Here is a 22,985-nt window from a genome sequence, read left to right as displayed (position 1 = left end):
TTCCTCCCAACTGCTCATTAGAGCATAGATTAGAATTTATGTGTGGCTACTTAGAGAATGAACCAGCTGTGCGAAAGCGATCGGTCATTCACGATTGCCACAGTGAAGGAGAATTTTATCATGCGTTCCTCTCAGCATATTGGTCTCAAGCTACACAAGACCGAGTAAAACATAGCATCATGATGATGAAACACTTTGAACAATCTGAATTTTCCAGTCTTGTCAAATATTTTGAAGACATGTTGCATAAGAATCAATATCTTTCAAACCCATACAGCCCTTCAGAACTCATCCGCATTTGCTTAATCAAATTACCTGAACATTTATGACATATTATTTTGGCAGGACGTTGCAAAGACGACATTGAAGCTTTTCAGGGACTCTTACAAGAATTAGAAATTGACACAGACAGTTGCGGGATGCAAAAACAGGAAAACAATCACTACAGGTCACATCCTTCACAATTCCGTGACGACAGAAACAATAACTGGACACGACAGGTCTATTCTTACAACGCAAATCGTGACCAAAACAGACACCACCCATATGACAACCGTTGGCAGAGTAGTAATAATTACAGGGAAAGATCACCTTTCCGCGGTAATGACTATTACAGAGACAATCAGACAAACAGACAATATGGGAACCAAAATAATTATTATTACGGGTGACAGAATAACTTTAGACGCAACGGTCCAGCGCGCTGTTACGATTCAGGGAGAAATTCTCCACCACTTAACCGACAAGAAAGAAACTACAGGAACTACCGACATGACGACAGACGATGTAATCGTAACGACAGACCTGAATTGCATCAGAACTGGCGGGATTTAAACAGGGCAGGGCCCTCTCATCACGGTGAATTTGTGGAAGTTAGGTCTCCAAATCCCAATAACGACGCGCGCCAACAAAGGAACAGACAATGACTCGCACCGCAGGCAGCCGCGTGCGCCGGCTGGCTCAGAGAAAAATGACATAGACGCTAACCTTGAGAAGAATTTTAGCACTCCTCACTGACATATACCACATCATAATTGCGTTAAAGTTGAAACTCTGCGTACTAGGAAGAGTAAAGGTTTACGCCACATTTCACATGTAAAACCGTTTATTGAAAAATAATCTGCTTTTTAACTTTGTCTTTGCCATAAAATTTTTCACTTCACATTTCTAGTATGCTTTGTCAGACTTAGAATCTGTTAACATGCAACAATGTTTGAAGTTAAATATCCAGTCAAGAACCAAGAGAACTTATTTAAACAGAAATTACGAATGCATTGTTATAGTGAACAGATGACACAGTGTTGTTATTTGTACATTCTTGCTTGTTAGTTGCACGATTACGTAACGACTATCCGGCTTACATACTTAGAACATATACTGGTACTGCTAATGAGATTCTAATGCAACATTTTGGTTTACTTGAAAATACATTCTGGATTTAAAGTACTTTCTGTGAGATACCAGATGAGACAGTGGTTAGTTTATGTGACAGCTACACGATTTTATCACGACGCTACTAATGAGTGACAATTTACAATGTTGCTTTTGCGGTGTATCTGTTTTATATCTGCACAGTTTTTCTGTATTATTCTGGAAAGTAAAACATGTTTTAGTAGTAACTTTTGTAGTATAGCTACAATGAGGCAGCCTTTTTTGTAGCACAACAATACGTTACAGCACAGTACTTTCTTCATCACAACAATAAGCGTAATAACTAAGATATCTATACACATAGCATTTCACCTTTGTTTATCATGAGGTAAGTACATGGACTTCTGCAGAACTTAGCTTTCGGAGGACAATAACTACGACACTACTACAGAGATTGTCTTACAACAAGACGCACAGTTAAGCGCTACAGTAAATGTATTTGAGTGATTAATTTTATACTTAAAACATTTATTTTTAAAGATATTTGAAGTACAATGATACAAAGGTTTTCCGTAATAATTGCATTCCATTGTTGTAATCTGTAACACCTGAGGGAATAATTACATTAATCCTCAGGGGGTTACAGGCTTACTTTGTGTACCATGTGTTTGGCAAGCACAAGGAGCCCTAGCTAATATGGTATTTGCTTATACAACTTTACACATCGGTACCATATTTCTCTAACACAGAATTACACAGCTATCTGATCATTTAACTGAGAGAGACAAATATTTATTTTACTACATCAGTAACAGATGTTTACGTAATTACACAGTTGGATAACTTCACACTTATGAAATTGTATTTTGTCTGTACTGTGTGAACCCTTCATATTTTTCGGAACCATTGTGATACTATGAGAGCTTTGAATGATGTATTTAGTAAGGGAGCATGATTTTTAAAGTACGTTTGAGGTAGATAACATTTTTGACATGAGCAGAAAATTTTTTTAGGTTTTGAAATTATTGAAGGAAGCTACGACATTTTTGAGATTTGGCGGAGGTTTTATGATGTTATGATGACTATGTGTATTATGCTGTTGTGGTATGTTTATGATCAATAAGCTGATGCTATATGAAGAATTTGATTATACTACATATTTATAATGATGAAATACTGAAGAATGTCGACGAATATGTATATGCGTAATAAGGTACGGAATAATGAGTAGTGGTTAGGGACTCTGACTTGTGAAAAAGGATGTTGGAAACCAATAATCGTACTTTAAGAGTTATGAAATGTATGTATATGCGTAAATGTATCACAACGCCGACGGAAATTTTTTGGACACTATTATATATATAGGATTTTGTTTCTACACATTTGTAACGCAAATTCTCGACCTGTGAAATTTTTTATATGAGACTGCCACTGTAGCAAAAACTGCTGTCGTAAATATTTCAGTAAGAAAGGTAAGTGACCTTGACATAATGCATTTTGGGCGCCCAGCTGAGAGGTAGTCGTCTGACAAAAGAAAGCCGTTAGGTGGAGAAAAAAAGAGGCCATTATCCTCGCCATTGACATTCCTTTAGAGAAAGCATCGCAAATACGACATGCTCATTACTTGGAAAGATACTTACATCTGCGCACCTGATTATGACAAGCGTCTTTCTACGAGAGTTGAGAGAATTTCTACTAACTACGAAACTATGAAATGTCACATGACTATTGAATGATATTTTTTATGCTTTGCTTTTCATAGTTGCTTATTTCATTTGATATCTAGTTTCCAGCTGTGTTGCAGCATTGGTTTTATAAAATAAAATAAGATGCATTTGCTAATGTGAACCCTTTCTGTCAACAGATCTATTAAATAATAATTTTGTGGTCCACATTCTTCAAAAAAGGAGCACTTGGATAGGAAAGAACATTAAGAAGGGACTAGTAACAGTAACTGCATACATAATTTTCTTTTCAAGTACATGATAATATTTTTTTTTTACAATAAGTTGTTGTGGTGCACCACTTTAATTACATAGACACTAAGATGTGACATAGTTATTAGACATGGCCATTTTTACTGTAATATTTTTTTGCTTGAGCTATGTCATGTTTAGATTTAAGTTTTTGCATTGCTGCTGCTGCTTGCCAGGCATAGTGTTACTGAATTTGACTTTGTATTACTCTGTGAAGCCAGTTTTACTACTGATATATTTCTTTGTTTGCTGCACAGTGCTGAAAGGTGGCTACACTGTGCCACTGCGCCAGAGATTGCGCCAAAGAGTACTATTAAGCCGCCTCCACAGTGCGTGTTAAGAGCTCATGGCAGTCAGTGCTTGTTAAGAGATCGGAGAGGACAGTGGTTGTCGAGAGTTCATAGCAGTCAGTGCCTGTTGTGAAGTCGGAGTAAGATGTTGTAGTAAAGAGTGTTGTGCCATGTTTTATGCAGTTATTTTGATGGGAGAGATAGCAGATGTTATTGTAATGAGTGCATTTCGTCAATATATATGAAGGTAAAATCTACAATGTTCTTTTATTAATTGTGTGTCTGAAATAATGCGTCACTACAGGTTCAGTCAACAAAGCATCTGGCTTGTGTTCTTGTATTAGAGTGAATTCTGGTTTTCTTGCGTAATTATAGTTTTTCTAATTTTCTTTGTCACGTCAGTATAATTGGTATTTAAAAATTCTTGTCTTGTTGGAGAAGAACCGTGCCAGATGTGGACGTTGAGTCACACTCCCACATACAGAACAGTTACATTTGTGCTTGGATTTTGTAGGTTTTATAGTTGCTGGGGACTTAATTAATTAACTGTGTTTACGAAAATTTTCTTACGTTGTTGGTTGCAGTCAGATGGCGTAATAATACTAGTCAGGGCCAACCGATTACGAGACTCTGCGTAATCGGACATACAGCTTAACTAAAAAAAATATTTTCAATCATTATATATATAATTAAGCCCCCATGCACGTGGCGACCGCTGCTTCGGATCGTCCCTTGGAATTTTTCTGATTGTAAAAATAGTAGACTGTAGTATTGTTGTAGTAATTTGTAGTTAGTAATTGTAGTCTATTTTGCATGTGTAGATTTGGTAATTAGCATTCTTCTAATGGTATTTTTCAAAATTTAATTTTTATTGCCTTGTATACGCGTTTGACAAATTAGTGCAATTATTTCAATTGTTCGATTGATCGTGTCTGAGGGAGACATTTCATGTGAATAGTATTGTTGGAGATAAAGAGTCATTGTGTGTACTTTTAGTACAGTGACGAATTTTTTTTTTATGTTTTGTAAATGATTACGCGATCAATGAAACAGGCAAAAATGATGAATAGTCAGAATAACGAAATTGTTGACATGGCGAACTCGCCAACACAGGAAAACTGTGCGATGAATAATGGAGTTGAAAACAATGTAATAAGTCGGGAAAATAGTCCGGAACCATTTCAAAATTTTTCTCAATCAGAAAATTCACAGAATACGAGATCAACGATAGAAGATTCTGAAGTAGTATCGAACACAGATAGCCTTACAGCTATGACGAAGGAAACTGGTTTTGCGGGAAATGTTAGGCGCGAAAAGAATTGCGAACCGGTTACTATGGAGCAGTTGATGAGTGCAATATTAAATTTGGGATCACAAATAGAAACATTTGGAACTGAGATGGAAGCAATGACAACACGGTTATGCTCAAAAATAAGAACAATTGGAACAGAAATAGGAACAACTAAAACCGAGATGAAAGCAGTGGGATCACAGTTACGATCTGAATTAGAAACTGATAGGGGAACAATGGAAACTCAGTTAGGCTCACGAACAGGGACATGTTTCAAATACATGAAAGACGAATCAAATAAAGAAATTAGAGAAGAAGTACAACCGATTTTGAAGGCTCACAATAATAGCTTAATTTCAACAGAAATCAGACAAGAGGAACAGGACAGAGAACAGGAAGAAAAAGATCGCGTGATAGTACAGAAATTTTCAGAGTTAAATTTACAACGTGCAAACGGTAAGGAAGAAATAATTGAAAGAATCGAGGAATCCGTACCAAATGACAGAATAAATAACTTAACGCAACAGTGTGAACAGTTAACTACTAAATGTGACAACACCGAAACCCGAGTCGCGACATTTACAGAAGACGTAAATAAACAGAAAGAACAATTAAGTGACTCATCGGAAAGAGTTGAGGAGATCTCAGATAAATTGACAAGTGTTAGTTTAGCAGAAGGGTGTGAAGAAAATAATTTGTTTCATTTACGGGATGCGACAAGAGAGCGCCAGGCGCGCGAACTTAACAATAATCGACATTCAGACTGGGACAGACGCGGTAGGTCTTTGTCGCCACGAGGCGAAAACTTTGACTATAAACACTTCTTAACTGTTCGGAAATTTAAGATCTTCCGCAATGATAAGAATGACATACATCCATGTTCAAGGTCAGGTCAATTTGCGTACACACTTCCGCCAAAGTTGCCACTAAGTCACAAATTAGAAATAATGTGCGGCTATTAAGGTCCTCAGGGGATTCACAACTCTAAGTGAATATGTGCCGTAGCGAGCATAGGGCCCCGAGCTGTAGTGGTGCTGTTTCTCTTTTAGCTTTCTGTACCGCTGCCTACTCTTTTACTATTCTTTGCATCTGTCAAAAACAACTCTTCTACTATCAATCTATCTAGTGAGTAAGTGAACAATAACCGGATATGACTGTTTTACCCAAAAGTGACTTTGGAATTTACCGTTTGGACTTACTATATTTTCTGCAGCATTCATTCGTCGTCTAAATGAAATTTTACCTGTTTATCTTCGTGACAACATTACTTCTTATGTTGACGACATTCTTATTGCTAAACGTTCTTGGAGTGAGCACAACAAAATTTTGGATTCATTATTACGTATTTTTGCACGAGTTGGCATGACAGTGAACTTGGAAAAATCTGAATTTGGTCGTTCTCAGGTGAAATTTCTCGGTCACATTATTTCTACAGAAGGTATTCTTCCTGATCCAGAGAAATTAGACGCTATTCGTAATTATGCCGTTCCTACTACAAAACGTGATGTTCGTAGTTTTCTTGGTCTCTGTAATTTTCTTCGACGCTTTGTTAGATTGGACGATTTGGCCACACCTTGTTTTTGCGATCTATCTGGAAAGTTCTTTTAAACGAAAATCGGTCGACAACTCCGTTTGGTTAGTTTGTATTCCTGATGAGTGGGTCAATAAATTGATTTGGTATACGCATTTCAGTTATGCGCACTTTGGTCCCAGAAAATGCTTTCATAAATTACGAGAAAATTGTTACTTCAGTAATATGGAAAAACGTATTCGATCTGTTCTTGCCAAATGCAAATTATGTCAAATGGCTAAGCCTCCAACGATTTCTCACAGAGCACCGTTGTTTCCCATCATTCCAGCGAAATTAAAGGAGATGGCTGCAGTCGATTTGTTCGGTCCAGTGGTTCGTTCTACTAATGGTTTTGCGTACATTTTCGTAGCAGTGGAACTGACATCAAAATATGTGTGTTTTACACCGTTACGCAAAGCAACAGCTCGTTCAGTATCTAACGCTTTCATCAAACATTTTCTTAAAGAAGTTGGTCATGTTGACAAGGTTATATCAGATAATGGATCACAGTTTCGTTCTAAAATTTGGCTTCGTACTCTACAGCGTCGTAAAATTAAACCAATCTTCATTTCACTTTTTCACCCTCAATCTAATGCTTCAGAGAGATGGATGAAGGAAATCAATAAATTGTGTCGACTTTATTGTCATCAGAATCACAGAACGTGGGATCAGTATCTTCATATTTTTCAAAACATTCTGAATGAACTCCCTAATGACTCAACTTCTTTACCGCCTATATTGATATTAAAAAATAAAGCACCGACAAATCGCATTTCTGAAATCGTTCCTTTTCCGCCTTCACGGAAACTGAGGCATTCTGAAGTTGTTAACCTGGCTCTACAAAATATTGCATCTGCGGCTGCTAGAAGAGAGAAATCAGCTAAACGTCCTGGTCGTTTAAAAACTTTTTCAGTTGGTCAAAAAGTATTAATTAAGTCCCACTGTTTGTCTCATAAAGGAAAAGGCTTGTGTCGCAAATTTTTTCTGCTTTATAACGGTCCATACAGAATTCGCAAAATTATTCATGATAACACTGTCGAAGTAGAAACTCTTAAATCTCGACGCTCTAAAGGAATACATCATATATCAAACGTTAAAATTTTTGTGGAATAACATACTTTAGAGAAACTAACAGCTACATGTAAACATGCGGAGAGTACAAGGATACCGCGCTGTGTTTTGGCGGCGGCACATACTCAAAGCAACAGTCAAGTCTGCGCGCCGCACAAGGCAGTCGTTGACCGCGAACAATAGCTTCCTACGTCACGCGCCTACAGCTGATCGAGCGCTCAGTGCGAATGCACTGACAGCCGTAAACAAACACACAGTCTAATTTCTCCGATTAAATTCAGTGTAAAGCTATAGTGACTTGATGAATTCTGTTATTAACATTCAGTATTTTTCAGGATACGGTTGTATAAAGCATTTAAGAACTACAGGTAAATTCTGTGCGTGTCCGACGTTAAGACGACCTGCTATCGAGAAAATTTCAGGAAGAATGTAATTTCGAAGAAGAAACTAATTAACTAAAAAAAAAAAAAAAAAAAAAAAAAGGTAACTATTAATTGAGTTTATTTTCAGGTAACAAATTTCCACCTAGGTACGTACTTTAGACGTAATTTGCTGCTCGCGATTACGTGATTCATACTTTGTGCTAATTTCATGTTCTATGAATTTACTTGTGAAGCGACGTGCTTGTGTACATTTACTGATTTTGACAATTATTGATTAATGAACTGGGTTGTGACTTGTATATATTATGCATCGCTTGGCTGCACTGCTTTTTCACTCATGTCTTATTTTTTTAATTATGTGCCTGCTGTGCTTATTTATTTAAATTATAATTGTAACCTGATTTATTGTGCTGATGTGTATAGGTATGTAAGTTATACTTTGTGATTTATCTGCTTGCGCCTCCATGTTTACTTGCTAAGATGACATATGAACATTTATTTGCTTATGCTGATATGTTGCTAATGACCTGTTTATTACGTAAGATATATGTTTACTGCTTTTTGTATGGATTGCATATTTACATATTTCTGTTTTGTTGCCATAACTGCTCTTTAATTTGGTGTATAGAAATGCTGATGTACTGTGTATAAACATAGAGTTTAGGTCACACTATTGGATTAATTATAGATTGTTCGCTTGGCAGAGCCTCGTTGTAGGAATTGTGCTGCATCCACTTGTTGACATTCTGTTCTCTACTGGTATATTTACTCGCTATTGCAAGTTTTGCTTACGCTCAGTGCCTTATATTTTTAAGGTAAGAAAATGAACTGCTATAATTCGACGAACGACATTGGTACAAGAACTTCGTTGAAGTCACATGAGCTGAGGTTTTATGGAAGCTGTATAAATTTATGCTAATAGGAAGGAAGCTAACGACATGACATACCAAAACTATGTTTAGACCATTAACAATTATTACACTGCATTTTTCGTGAGCAATTGAAATAGGAAGTGACACTTGACACAAGAAATACTCCACATGTTTGCTTCTGCTATCATTCTTGAAGTGGTGTACACACTGTGAAATATTACGATCATTCACACTCCGTAATCGTACTTAATTACTGAGAGTTATTCGAACTAAGTCTGTTAGAGGTCAGGTATGCATTTCTTTTATTTAATGATGGACAAGGAACCAAAATGTATCTTATAATTTATAATGAGTAGAAAATTTGGGTCAGATGGATTACACAGAGGTTGTGTGTGGACACTGTGTCTTCGGATTGTATGGGAAGATGAGGTTTGCATTAGGATTTTATCTGTACTTGTTTGAGGAGACTGACTAGAGGAAAGAGTTGTGTTGGAAGTGAGATGATATTGGCAAAAGGTTCACATTTATCGACGTATTATTGAGGTATTGAGAGTATATGAAGTTGATGATTATTGGAGTTTTTGTGGACAAGAGGTAAGGTAAATGATATTGATGATAAGAGTTATATGTATCGACGTATTGAAGAAGTATTAGTGACGTATTGAGATTATATGATGCTGATGATTATTGGAGTTTTGGTCTATAAGAGGTAAAGTAAGTGAGGAGCATATTTTTTTTGTTGGTCTTATGGAACAAGGAGGATGAAGATAGCAGACTAGAACACTAAAATAGAAGGAAGATAGTCTATACACACACTTTGTTAAATAACTAAGCAGTATATACCTTTTTTTTGAAGAGAGGAAGTAATTGCATATCTTGGCTCACTGACAGTTGTTCAACAACAGTACATTTTGATCTGGCTTGGCAAACATTGGTCTTGACATGATGACTATGACGTTGACTAACTATTATTGACTATTATACATTGCTGCCAGTACTACTTGATACACATGATGAACATCAGATTTAGACAGAATTTCATTTACACAATTAACACTATTCAGTTACACAGTAGTACTTAATGTGGATGAGAGATGAGTGAGTGTGTTCTGTGTGTTTTCCTTTCCTAATCTTACCCACCTATCTCCTAAATATTATTTTATTTGTTTGTAGTGGCTTGCACTGACACCCATGAATATTATAGGTTTACTGGTATTTGTGTATTGTAATAGTTAATAGGACAATTATCTGACATCATTTGTGTGTTTGTTATGATTTGTATGTTACTGTAAAAGCATTTGTATGTGCATTCAAACTATTGTTCATGCCTGAACTGTCTGATTAGTGAAGATAAATATTCTGAACTGTTACCTGCACTTTTTCAACATGATATGTGACATTTGGTCGTGTTTAATTTCTGCTGATGAACTGTGTGATCAGTGATTCTAAAAAATTATGGACTGTTATTTGTACCTTTTTTACATGATTGGTGCCACTAGGACATGTTTAATTTCTGCTCATAAACTCTGATAAACAATGTGATCAGTGCTAGTGAATTTTGTGGAACTGCTTCTGCTGAGAGATGTGACTTTTTGCTGTTTGCACCTACTCAATATTGCTGGGTGCCACTGATGGACTGCTTCTACTGAAGAGATGTCCCCTGTTGCTGTGTGCACCTGATCAACATTGCTGGGTGCAACTGATGGACTACTCCTACTGAAATGGTGTCACTTGTTGGTGTCTGCACCTGCACTCAACATTGCTGGGTGCAACTGATGAACTGTCTTTACTGAAATGAAGTCACTTGTTGCTGTCTGCACCTACTCAACATTGCTGGGTGCCTCTGATGGACTGCTTCTACTGAAATGATGTCACTTGTTGGTGTCTGCACCTACTCAACATTGCTGGGTGCCTCTGATGGACTGCTTCTACTGAACTAATGTGACTTGTTGCTGTGTGTACCTCTTGAACTTTACTGAGTGCCACTGTTAGAACTGTTTCTACTGAAATGATGTTACTTTTTGCTGTCTGCACCTACTCAACATTGCTGGGTGCCATAGATGGACTGTTTTTACTGAAATGGTATCACTTGTTGGTGTCTGCACCTGCTCTCAACATTGCTGGGGCAACTGGTGAACTGCTTTTACTGAAATGAAGTCACTTGTTGGCGTCTGCACCTGCTTAACATTGCTGGGTGCATCTGATGGATTGCTTCTACTGAACTAATGTGACTTGTTGCTGGGTGTACCTGCTAAACTTTGCTGGGTGCAACTGATGGACTGCTTCTACGGAAATGGTGTCACTTGTTGGTGTCTGCACCTGCTCTCAACATTGCTGGGTGCAACTGATGGACTGCTTCTACTGAAATGATGGTCACTTGTTGGTGTCTGCACCCGCTCTCAACGTTGCTGGGTGCAACAGATGGAACTGTTTGTACTGAAATGAAGTCACTTATTGGTGTTTGCACCAACTCAACATTGCTGGGTGCATCTGATGGATTGCTTCTACTGAACTAATGTGACTTGTTGCTGGGTGTACCTGCTAAACTTTACTGGGTGCAACTGATGGACTGCTTCTACTGAAAAGATGTCACCTGTTAGTATTTTTTTTTTTTTTTGTATAAACTAATCATTGAAAGCATTTTATGTGAACATTTGTATAAACTGATTTTTTGTATATTGTGTAAACTATTATGTAAAGTCACATGTATGAAAAGAAGTTGTATTGCTTACTGTATTTCATATATTAGGTTACTGTAAGGTCAGTGCAAAGCCAAAATTTTTAACTAATTATGTGATATTTAGGTATTAATATTATCTTTTATTTTTGTCTGTATTTTTCTGGACGAATTTGGTGGTATTTTCACCACCAATGCTGGCAAAAATACCATCAAATTCTGGCCTGTGGAGGAGGGGCATATGAAAGGTGGCTACACTGTGCCACTGCGCCAGAGATTGCGCCAAAGAGTACTATTAAGCCGCCTCCACAGTGCGTGTTAAGAGCTCATGGCAGTCAGTGCTTGTTAAGAGATCGGAGAGGACAGTGGTTGTCGAGAGTTCATAGCAGTCAGTGCCTGTTGTGAAGTCGGAGTAAGATGTTGTAGTAAAGAGTGTTGTGCCATGTTTTATGCAGTTATTTTGATGGGAGAGATAGCAGATGTTATTGTAATGAGTGCATTTCGTCAATATATATGAAGGTAAAATCTACAATGTTCTTTTATTAATTGTGTGTCTGAAATAATGCGTCACTACAGGTTCAGTCAACAAAGCATCTGGCTTGTGTTCTTGTATTAGAGTGAATTCTGGTTTTCTTGCGTAATTATAGTTTTTCTAATTTTCTTTGTCACGTCAGTATAATTGGTATTTAAAAATTCTTGTCTTGTTGGAGAAGAACCGTGCCAGATGTGGACGTTGAGTCACACTCCCACATACAGAACAGTTACATTTGTGCTTGGATTTTGTAGGTTTTATAGTTGCTGGGGACTTAATTAATTAACTGTGTTTACGAAAATTTTCTTACGTTGTTGGTTGCAGTCAGATGGCGTAATAATACTAGTCAGGGCCAACCGATTACGAGACTCTGCGTAATCGGACATACAGCTTAACTAAAAAAAATATTTTCAATCATTATATATATAATTAAGCCCCCATGCAGTGCCTTATGTTAGTTGTAATATTGCAATTGCTTTGCCTATTTAAATTTTTTGTCATTGATGTTTGTGTTAATTGTTTTGTGCTGCTGCATTGCCTCGTCCCTTAGTTTAGCATCTGAGCTCAGTAGATTTAAGTTAGCTTAAGAGGGGGTAGCCTATAAGAGAATGAGTTGCGATGAATTTGAAGAAATGCACTGAGAGGTTATACGAGAAAAATACAGAAAGCATGCTTGGATAGGATTTTTTTTTGTTGGAAGCAAAGGTTGAAATAAGACGAAAGATCTATGGAATGAAGTTTTGGGTTGGACTGCAGTACCAAATGTTACACTGAAAACAAACCCTGTCCTTTCCTTTTGTGTTATCCCACTATGTGTTTGTGTACCCTTGTGTATTTGTTTTCTTCCTGTCTCTGTGTAGTTTCATAGAATTTTTTCTTCTTCTAATACTAAGCTACATTCACTATGATGAGGAATACTGTTATCCTCAAATATAATTTGCATTAATAATATGTTATTTACCTTGTAAATATGCTTAGACATTATGTATTCTGTTTCTGTTTTAATGCTCATGTGTAAAGTTGATGTTTCAAAAGTTATTCTGATCTTTTATGTATCTACTTATCTCATAATTCCTGTAACATTGATGTATATGTTTATTTCTATTCTGTTGTAAAGCCTGTACTACAAATGTTATCTGTATTGTTATGTTCTTTAATGATGTATTTTGTACCTTTATAATTGTATTCTTATGTTATAAAATTGTAATTGACACCAGTTCATCAGTTCATCATGTTATTAACTTGTAAGTTACATTTCACTGCACACGTTTCTGTTGGTCATAGTATATGGACAATATGTGAGAAGTAGGGACTGTTAGTGTTTACACGTGTGTTAATAATTCAGCAAGGGACTGGATAAAAGCGTTGCTGGTTCTAAGGACAATTCCAAAAACTTTGTGAGTGCACAAGTGGTGGTTATGGACTTGCTATATTATCCGCAAGACTCTTCAATGGTGATTGTGCACCTGCATAGTCACAACAGATGGCTGCTGGCCATTTCTACAAGTGGGACTACACCTTTGCTGACTCACCAGTACCATTATTTCTACAAGGACTGCAGTGGGTCTGCACCTCTGGTGGCCCACCAATACCACAATCTCTACCAGGACTACAGTGGGTCTGCTCTGTGATGACCTACTTACCAGTATTCTTCAAAACTTCGACTGTCTCTGCTGTGGGTTTGCTCTGTTGTGGCCCATTACCTGTCTGCATGTCAAGAGTCAGCACTCTCTTCCTGTTGGAAGGACAACACTACTTCTTCAAGACAGCATGGAAATCCACTACTTCTGTGAGCATTTTATTTTACTGCTCAGACTCTGAGAAAAACACTGCTATTTTACTGTGATAAACGATCAGGACCGTCTTTATGGACTGTGAGAAAATTTTAGCTTTTGACCAACATTGTATCAATAAGTGTGTGCATTTGATTTCTTTGTTATTGTAATTATGGAATATTTTATCAAATCGTTATTGGCTACTGCCCAAAACAATTTGTAAAATTTTTTGTGGGGAGCATGGGGGCTATGTAAGTAGGCTGTTTATGTTTTCTTATTGGCAACGTTACATAGCGCTCTGTATGAAAATCACTGGCTGTGCTGTGTGCAGTTGTGGCTAGTTTGCATTGTTGTCTGCCATTGTAGTGTTGGGCAGCGGCAGCTGGATGTGAACAGCGCGTAGCGTTGCGCAGTTGGAGGTGAGCCACCAGCAGTGGTGGATGTGGGGAGAGAGATGGCGGAGTTTTGAAATTTGTATGACTCGATGTCATGAACTGCTGTATATATTATGACTTTTGATGACTATTAAGGTAAATACATTGTTTGTTCTCTATTAAAATCTTTCATTTGCTAACTATGCCTATCAGTAGTTAGTGCTTTCCGTAGTTTGAATCTTTCATTTAGCTGGCAGTAGTGGCGCTCGCTGTATTGCAGTAGCTTGAGTAACGAAGATTTTTGTGAGGTAAGTGATTTGTGAAAGGTACAGGTTAATGTTAGTCAGGGCCATTCTTTTGTAGGGATTTTTGAAAGTCAGATTGCGTTGCGCTAAAAATATTGTGTGTCAGTTTAAGCACAGTCCTGTATAATTGTTCTAAGGGGACGTTGCAGTACATACAGAGGGACGGAGGACTGGTTCAAATGGCTCTGAGCACTATAGGACTTAACATCTGAGGTCATCAGTTCCCTAGAACTTAGAATTACTTAAACCTAACTAACCTAAGGACATCACACACATCCATGTCCGAGGCAGGATTCGAACCTGCGACCGTAGCAGTCGCGCAGTTGCCGACTGAAGCGCCTACAACCGCTCGGCCACCCGGCCGGCAGGGAGGACTGGAAAGCGAGATAAAACATCGAATAAATTGCGGTTGGAACAACTGGAGGAAAATGTGTGAAGTGTTGTGTGACAAGACGGTGAGCATTGGGTTGAAAGGGAAAGTGTACAAGTCGATGGTAAGGCCTGCTATGATATATGTGGCAGAGACATGGCCAATCACAGTAGCCCAGGAAAGGAAGATGGAAGTGGCGGAAATGAAGATGCTGAGGTGGATGTGTGGGGTAACAAGGAGCTGTGAAAGTGGGACCCATGATGAAAAAGATACAAGAGGGCAGACTAAGGTGATATGGACACTTAAAGAGGAAAGGGGAAGAGTATATCCGAAACAGAGTTGAAGATATAAAGATTGAAGGAGCGAGAGGAGAGGAAGACCGAAGATGAGGTGGAAGGATAAGATATCCGGGGACCTAAGCGAGAAAGGATGGAAGAAGGAAAAAGAAGGATCCTGAAGAGCAATGCCGACCCTACGTGATGTGGGACAAGGCGACGATAAAGAAGAAGAAGAGTGAAAGGATCAACAACGAACTTGAAAGGATGTCATGTGAGGTCCGCAACGACCAAACACAACGATCAATAACGAACGAAATAAAAAAAAAGAAAGAAAGGGCTGGGTGGTAACGTGCTTGCCTCCTATGCAAGCAGGCTCGGGTTCAATTCCCGGACGGGTTGGAGATTTTTCCACTCGCGGATTGGGTATTGTGTTGTCGTCATCATCATTTCATCCTCATTAGTGGCACGCAAATCGCCCACTGTAGTGTCGACTGGAATAAGACTTGCACTCGGCGGCCGAATTTTCCCGCATAGGTCTCGCGGCCATCGATGCCATATGCTCATTTCATTTCATTTATGTAAACAGTATAGAAATATTTGAAAGCATACTTTATGTGAATTATGTATTTCTTAAATTTTTAACGGAATGCAGAGTAAAACCTAGAATAGAAAGTAGTACAGACGGGCTCTGTCGTGGTTTTCTTGGGTTTCCCATTGATCTTCACCCCAATGGGGGAGCTATACAGCAACCAAATAAAAAATCTCTATCCATAAATCTAGCACGTATGATCAAGCTGCAATAAAAATTCGTGGAGCAGCAATAGTCATAAAGTAAACCATTGAAAAGCTAGACCTTAAACGAATGTAACAAATGAACTTAAATGAATGTAAACTGATAAGGTGAATACTACGGACAACAGTGGACTGCCAATAACAAACGGAGAAAATGTGGGCTATTAGCATACCAGGGGCGATGAGTCCCCATATCAAAATGTAATAGTAATATTTTTTGCAAGTGATTTGAGCGGACAAAAATAAGTCGTGTTACTATTACATATGTAGAGGCAGTGTTTTATGCGAATAATTACGAAAATTAATTGTTTAAGAAACAAAGACAGTAATGATATATTTGAAAAATGAACTTTATTGTTGCACTGATAATTGTACATCTGCAGTCTCTCTCTCTCTCTCTCTCTCTCTCTGTGTGTGTGTGTGTGTGTGTGTGTGTGTGTGTGTGCTTGCGTGCGTTTGTGTGTGTGTGTATGATTTCTTTCGAAACGTTATTACGTGTAGTACTTATCCACGTTAGTAACGTAATGTAATGTAATTTACTGAGCTGATGTCAAATAGACAATAAGTTAAAATATCAGTTGCGTTTTATTTATAGAAGTGTGAAACCTGTGCCAAGTAATTCCTAGTTTTCAGAATTCTAGCATTATCTGCAACGGAGCGAAAACAGCATCGTTGGGGCGCGGCAGTCCATCGTCATTGCGCGTTACTACCAGTGCAGATTGTTTAATCTTTGTCCGCAGCTCGTGGTCGTGCGGGAGCGTTCTCGCTTCCCACGCCCGGGTTCCCGGGTTCGATTCCCGGCGGGGTCAGGGATTTTCTCTGCCTCGTGATGACTGGGTGTTGTGTGATGTCCTTAGGTTAGTTAGGTTTAAGTAGTTCTAAGTTCTAGGGGACTGATGACCATAGATGTTAAGTCCCATAGTGCTCAGAGCCATTTGAACCATTTTTTGTTTAATCATTTTTCTTCTTGCAAAGCTGGAGACCTGGACCCCTGCACTTTTTGTGACGAATTTGCCAATCATTTTAAGGTGTCGCGTGGAATTAGTCCCTGCCCTGTACTACGTCTGTTTTATTATTTTATTTATATATTTATTTTGGCTTTGGGTTACAAGGACCATACAGCCAAAAACGGTTATAAAGTGCCAAAGAAACATAGGCGCAAAAAGAACAATAGTACAAAATTACGAAGTTAACATATGAACATAGTTTTAAAGTAAAATAAAAGCACAATCGGACAAATACCAGACAGCTGGTGGCAGTGATTACAATGACATCGGAGCAGAGTTACAAACAGCACTATATAGCAAAATTATGATAAACATGCATATGCCATTACAGTGAAAGAGAAAACCTTAATGGACAGACACCGTACTTCATACAATAACTAAAACAATAGCTGAAGAACAGAATTGCAAATAACATCATATAACAATGTATGAAGTGTAGCATACAGACAAACGTACTTCAAACACCCAAAATGACAAACACAATACAACCAACGGTATGCACTATAGTGCCAGTAGAACAGCGACATAAAATGCACAAGAACAATTATGAAAATGTGATGTATAAATAGAGGTCTATACGCAAAGTACTACGTCTGAAGCATGACGACTTTCATTATGTGAATTAATGCGTTGAACAGCCAAGTTAAAGTCATGTAATTAAATTTCCGATCTCACAAACACATTAACACGCAACCCAATTATTTTGATAACGATTCATGAAAATATTATTTATTCAGTGAAATTGTCTGTATGTGGTATAGTATTGCTATCATTAATCAAATAATAAAAACAGTTTGGCTACATTATTTGCAAACTCATTTAGCCACCGTACGATCGTACAATTTCACTGAACTAGTAAAATTTAATTAACAATAACAACAACATTTTAAGGAATATGTGTAAAACATAGTTTAATCGAAGTACAGGAACCTTAAAAATTCGCGGTTAATTAACAAAAAAAGCTTTGTTGGGTGAACAGAAGTTCTGCTAGGGCTATGTGAAAAAGAAAGGAACATTGCTAAATTTTTGGAACTGTTTGCATTCCATTTTACTGAAAGAGTGTGTCATGATGTCCATCCCATCCATATTAAATTTTTTTTTGATCTCTGCACCTGCGTCCGCACTCTCTGTGCCAGCGTCCTGGAGCTGCCAGAGCCAGGGAGACAGCCGGTACGAGGAGGTGGCGCGGTGGCGAGTCGGCGATAGTACAGCACTGCATTCGCACTGGCCTCTGCGCCACCTCCTCACGCCGGCTGTCACCCTGGCCAGTGCGATTGCAGCGCTGTACTATCGCCGACTCGCCACTGCGCCACCTCCTCGCGCCGGCTGCCGCCCTGGCTCTGACAGCGCTGGAGGAGGCTACTGCGGCCGCGCCAACGACCGACCCGACCGACCGACCGACCCTCAACGGAAGTGGAATGAATGAAATAAATGACCTAGAGAGTGGAAACATTCATAAAACTGACGTAACTGACATTTACATCTGCATCCATAAACTGCAAAACAACTTGAGGTGCATGGCAAGCACTGCTTGTACAAGTCACTAGGTTTTCTTCCCGTTCCATTCACGTACAGAGCGCGGGAAAAATGATAGTTTGAATGCAGTAATGAATCTAATCTTATCCTCACGATCCCTATGTGAGCGACATGTAGACGGTTGTAGCATATTTCTAGAGTCGACCCTGTCGTTGAAACTTTGTTAGCAAAATTTACCAGGATAGTTTACGTTTTTGTCTTCCAGTTCAATTCGTTCAGTATCTCTGTGACACTCTACCACGGATCAAACAAACCTGTGACCATTCGTGCTGCCCCTGTCTTTGTACACTGAAGAGCCAAAGGAACTGGTACACCTGCCTAACTATCATCTACGACCCCCGTGAGCAAGCAGAAGTGTCGCAACACGACATGGCGTGGACTGGACTAATGTCTGAAGTAGGGCTGGAGGGAACTGACACCAAAACTACTGTGGGGCTATCCATAAATCCGTAACGATACAAGGGGTGGAGATATCGTCTGAACAGCAGCACTTTGCAAGGTATCCCAGATATGCTCACTACTCTTCATGTCTGGGGAGTTTGGTGGCCAGTGGAAGTGTTTAAAGTTGGAAAAGAGTTCCTGGAACCACACTGTAGCAATTCTGGACGTGTGGGGTGTCGCATTGTCCTGCTGGAATTGTCCAAGTCCGACGGAATGCACAATGGACAGGAATGGATGTGGTCAGACAGGATGCTACACTACTGGCCATAAAAATTGCTACACCAAGAAGAAATGCAGATGATAAACAGGTATTCATTGGACAAATATATTATACTAGAACTGACATGTGATTACATTTTCATGCAGTAGGGGTGCATAGACCCTGAGAAATCAGTACCCAGAACAACCACCTCCAGCCATAATAACGGCCTTGATACGCCTGGGCATTGAGTCAAACAGAGCTTGGATGGCGTGTACAGGTACAACTGCCCATGCAGCTTCTACATGATACCACATTTCAAAAGTAGTGACTGGCGTATTGTGACGAGCCAGTTGCTCGGCCACCATTGACCAGACGTTTTCAGTTGATGAGAGATCTGGAGAATGTGCTGGCCAGGGCACCAGTCGAACATTTTCTGTATCCAGAAAGGCCCGTACAGGCCCTGCAACATGCGGTCGTGCATTATCCTGCTGAAATGTAGGGTTTCGCAGGGATCGAATGAAGGGTAGAGCCACGGGTCGGAACACATCTGAAATGTAACATCCACGGTTCAAAGAACCGTCAATGCGAACAAGAGGTGTCCAAGGACGTGTAACCAATGGCACCCCATACCACCACTCTGGGTGATACGCCAGTATGGCGATGACGAATACACGCTTCCAATGTGCGTTCACCGCGATGTCGCCAAACAAGGATGCGACCATCATGATGCTGTAAACAGAACCTGGAATCATCCGAAAAAATGACGTTTTGCCATTCGTGCACCCAGGTTCGTCGTTGAGTACACCACCGCAGGCGCTCCTGTCTGTGATACAGCGTCAAGGGTCACTGCAGCCACGGTCTCCTAGCTGATAGTCCATGCTGCTGCAAACGTCGTCGAACTGTTCGTGCGGGTGGCTGCTGTCTTGCAAACGTCCCCATTTGTTGACTCGGTGATCGAGACGTGGCTACACGATCCGTTACAGCCATGTGGATAAGATGCCTGTCATCTCGAGTGGTAGTGATACGAGGCCGTTGTGATCCAGCACGGCGTTCCGTATCACCCTCCTGAATCCACCAATTCCATATTCTGCTAACAGTTATTGGATCTCGAACAACGCGAGCAACAATGTCGCGATGCGATAAACCGCAATCGCTATAGGCTACAATCCGACCTTCATCAAAGTCGGAAACGTGATGATACGCATTTCTCCTCCTTACACGAGGCATCACAACAACGTTTCACCAGGCAACGCCGGTCAACTGCTGTTTGTGTATGAGAAATCGATGGAAACTTTCCTCATGTCAGCACGTTGTAAGTGCCGCCACCGGCGCCAATCTTGTGTGAATGCTCTGAAAAGCTAATTATTTGCATATCACAGCTTCTTGTTCCTGACGGTTAAATTTCGCGTCTTTAGCACGTCATCTTCGTGGTGTAGCAATTTTAATGGCCAGTAGCGTACATTTCAGGGTCATATCTAGATGTATAGGGGTCCTATGTCACTCCAACCGCACATGCCCCACGCCATTACATAGCCTGCTGAGATGCTGGGTCCGTGGATTCATGAGATTGTCTCCATACCCGTACACATCCATATGCTCGATTCAATTTGAAACGAGACTCATCTGACCAGACAACATGTTTATTGTCATCGACTGTCCAATGGTGCTGTTGATGCTCCCAGGCGAAGGGTAGAGCTTTCTGTCGTGCAGTCATCAAGGGTGCACGAGTGGACCTTCAGCTCTTAAAGCCCATATTGATGATTTTTCATTGAATGGTTCGCACCCTGACATTTGTTGATGACCTAGCTCTGAAATCTGCAGCAGTTTGCGGAAGGGTTGCACTTCTGCCATGTTGAACTATTCTCTTCAGTTGTCGTTGGTCCCATTCTTGCAAGACCTTATACTGGCCGCAGCGGTGTTGGAGGTTTGATGTTTTATCGGATTCCTGATATTAATGGTACGATCGTAAAATTGTCGTACTGGAAAATCGCACTTCACTGCTACCACGGAGATGCTGCGTCCCATTGCTTGGGCGCCGGCTGTAACACCATGTTCAAACTCACTTAAATCTTGATAATCTGCCATTGTAGCAGCAGTTGCCAATCTAACAACTGCACCAGACAGTTGTTGTCTTATGTAGGTGTTCCTTACTGCAGCGGATTATTCTGCCTGTTCACATATCCCTGTATGTCAATACGCATGCCTATAGCAGTGTGTGTTCAATATCCCCTGTTAGTCCTATTTGGTACTAGTCCGACACACTTGAGCTAGGTTCTAGAATGAGACGCAATCTCCGTTGTAGACTGACTGCACTTGCCCAGTATTCTACCACCTACCTTCCCCATGACTGAGCCTATGTGATTATTCCTTTTCTTATCCTTATAAAGTATTACATCCAGATATTTGTATGAGTTGGCCGATTGCAACAGTGACGCATTCACATTATAGTCATAGGAGAGAACGTGTTTTCGTTTTGTGAAGTACACGATTTTACATTTCTGAACATTTAAAGCAAGCCAGCAAACTATGCACCACTTTGAAGTCTTATCAAGATCTGACTGAATATTTATGCATCTTCTTTCAGATAGCACTTCATAATAGATAACAAACAGCATCATCTGCAAAAAACCTGAGCTCACTATTAATACTGTCTGCGATGTCATTAATGTACAACATTAACAGCGAAAGTCCCAATACACTTAACTGGGGAACACCTGAATTTACTTCTACGTCTGACAATGACCCTCCATCCAAGATAACGTGCTGCATCCTTCCTACCGAAGAGTCAGTTGATTTCCTATATGATCGTACTTCTGACAACTGCAGTTGTGGTACTGAGACAAATGCTTTTCGGAAATCAAGAAATACTGCATCTATCTGACTGCCTTGATCTCAAGCTTTCAGTGTGTTGTGCGAAAAAAGTGCGAGTTGGGTTTCACATGATCCATGTTTCTGGACTCCATGCTTGTTGGCACTGAGGAGATCATGTAGTAAATCTCTCCAAGAGACGCCCATTGGCCGTCTATCTCTCTGTAGCGAATTTCTAGAAAATCGCTTGCGAGCATCAGAGTTACCGCGAACTGATGCAAAATTCACTGCAAGAAAGCGTGCTTCATCTCTCTCTCTCTCTCTCTCTCTCTCTTTCTTTCTCTCTTCCCCTCTTAGAGCGTCCTGTTCTTAGCGAGTGGCTCTTTGCTTTTGTCGTGTTACAACTGGCGCACCGAATCACTCCCGGAGACAAAATTATTCATAACGTAACTCGCTAGCCGCTAGAGAGATTTCCGGCGACTGCAGCAGGTAGATGCAAAGTAAACCGCAGGGACGCGTTGCTGGGAAGCAACAATTCTTAAGATAAGAGTAATACTGTCCTCGAGGTCATTAATGTACACAATAGGCACATACGACATACAATCGAGATGATACGGGAGTTTTGTTATTTTACTTGTTGTATTAAAACGATTCTCGCGAACTTTACGTTGTTGTGTTGATAAACATATCTGAAAAGTGTCCGTAGTCTGTACATCGAACGATTTTTTTTTTTTTTTACTTGTCAGCTATCTAAAAGGTTCCATTTGTTTTGGTATTACAGACGATTATTTATTTTGTATAATATTGCATTAGAGAATGTGCATCATAATCATTAATCGATTTTATCTTTTCGATCTACTTATTAGTTTGTAGCCTCTATCATTGCTTTCAGTGAGTGAAAGGCGCATTTGATATAAAAACCACAGAAAGAGTAGCTTCTTACCATGGGAGATGATTACATTTACATTTCTGTTCATCTTTGCAATCGAAGACCTGTACTAAATTTCGAGCCTTGAGCTGAAATAGTGTTGTGTATTTATCTTTTGCTATTAATCAGTGATAGA

Source organism: Schistocerca piceifrons, chromosome 9 (assembly GCF_021461385.2).
Source record: "Schistocerca piceifrons isolate TAMUIC-IGC-003096 chromosome 9, iqSchPice1.1, whole genome shotgun sequence".
Lineage (NCBI taxonomy): Eukaryota > Metazoa > Arthropoda > Insecta > Orthoptera > Acrididae > Schistocerca > Schistocerca piceifrons.
Note: the sequence above shows the minus strand (reverse complement) of the source record.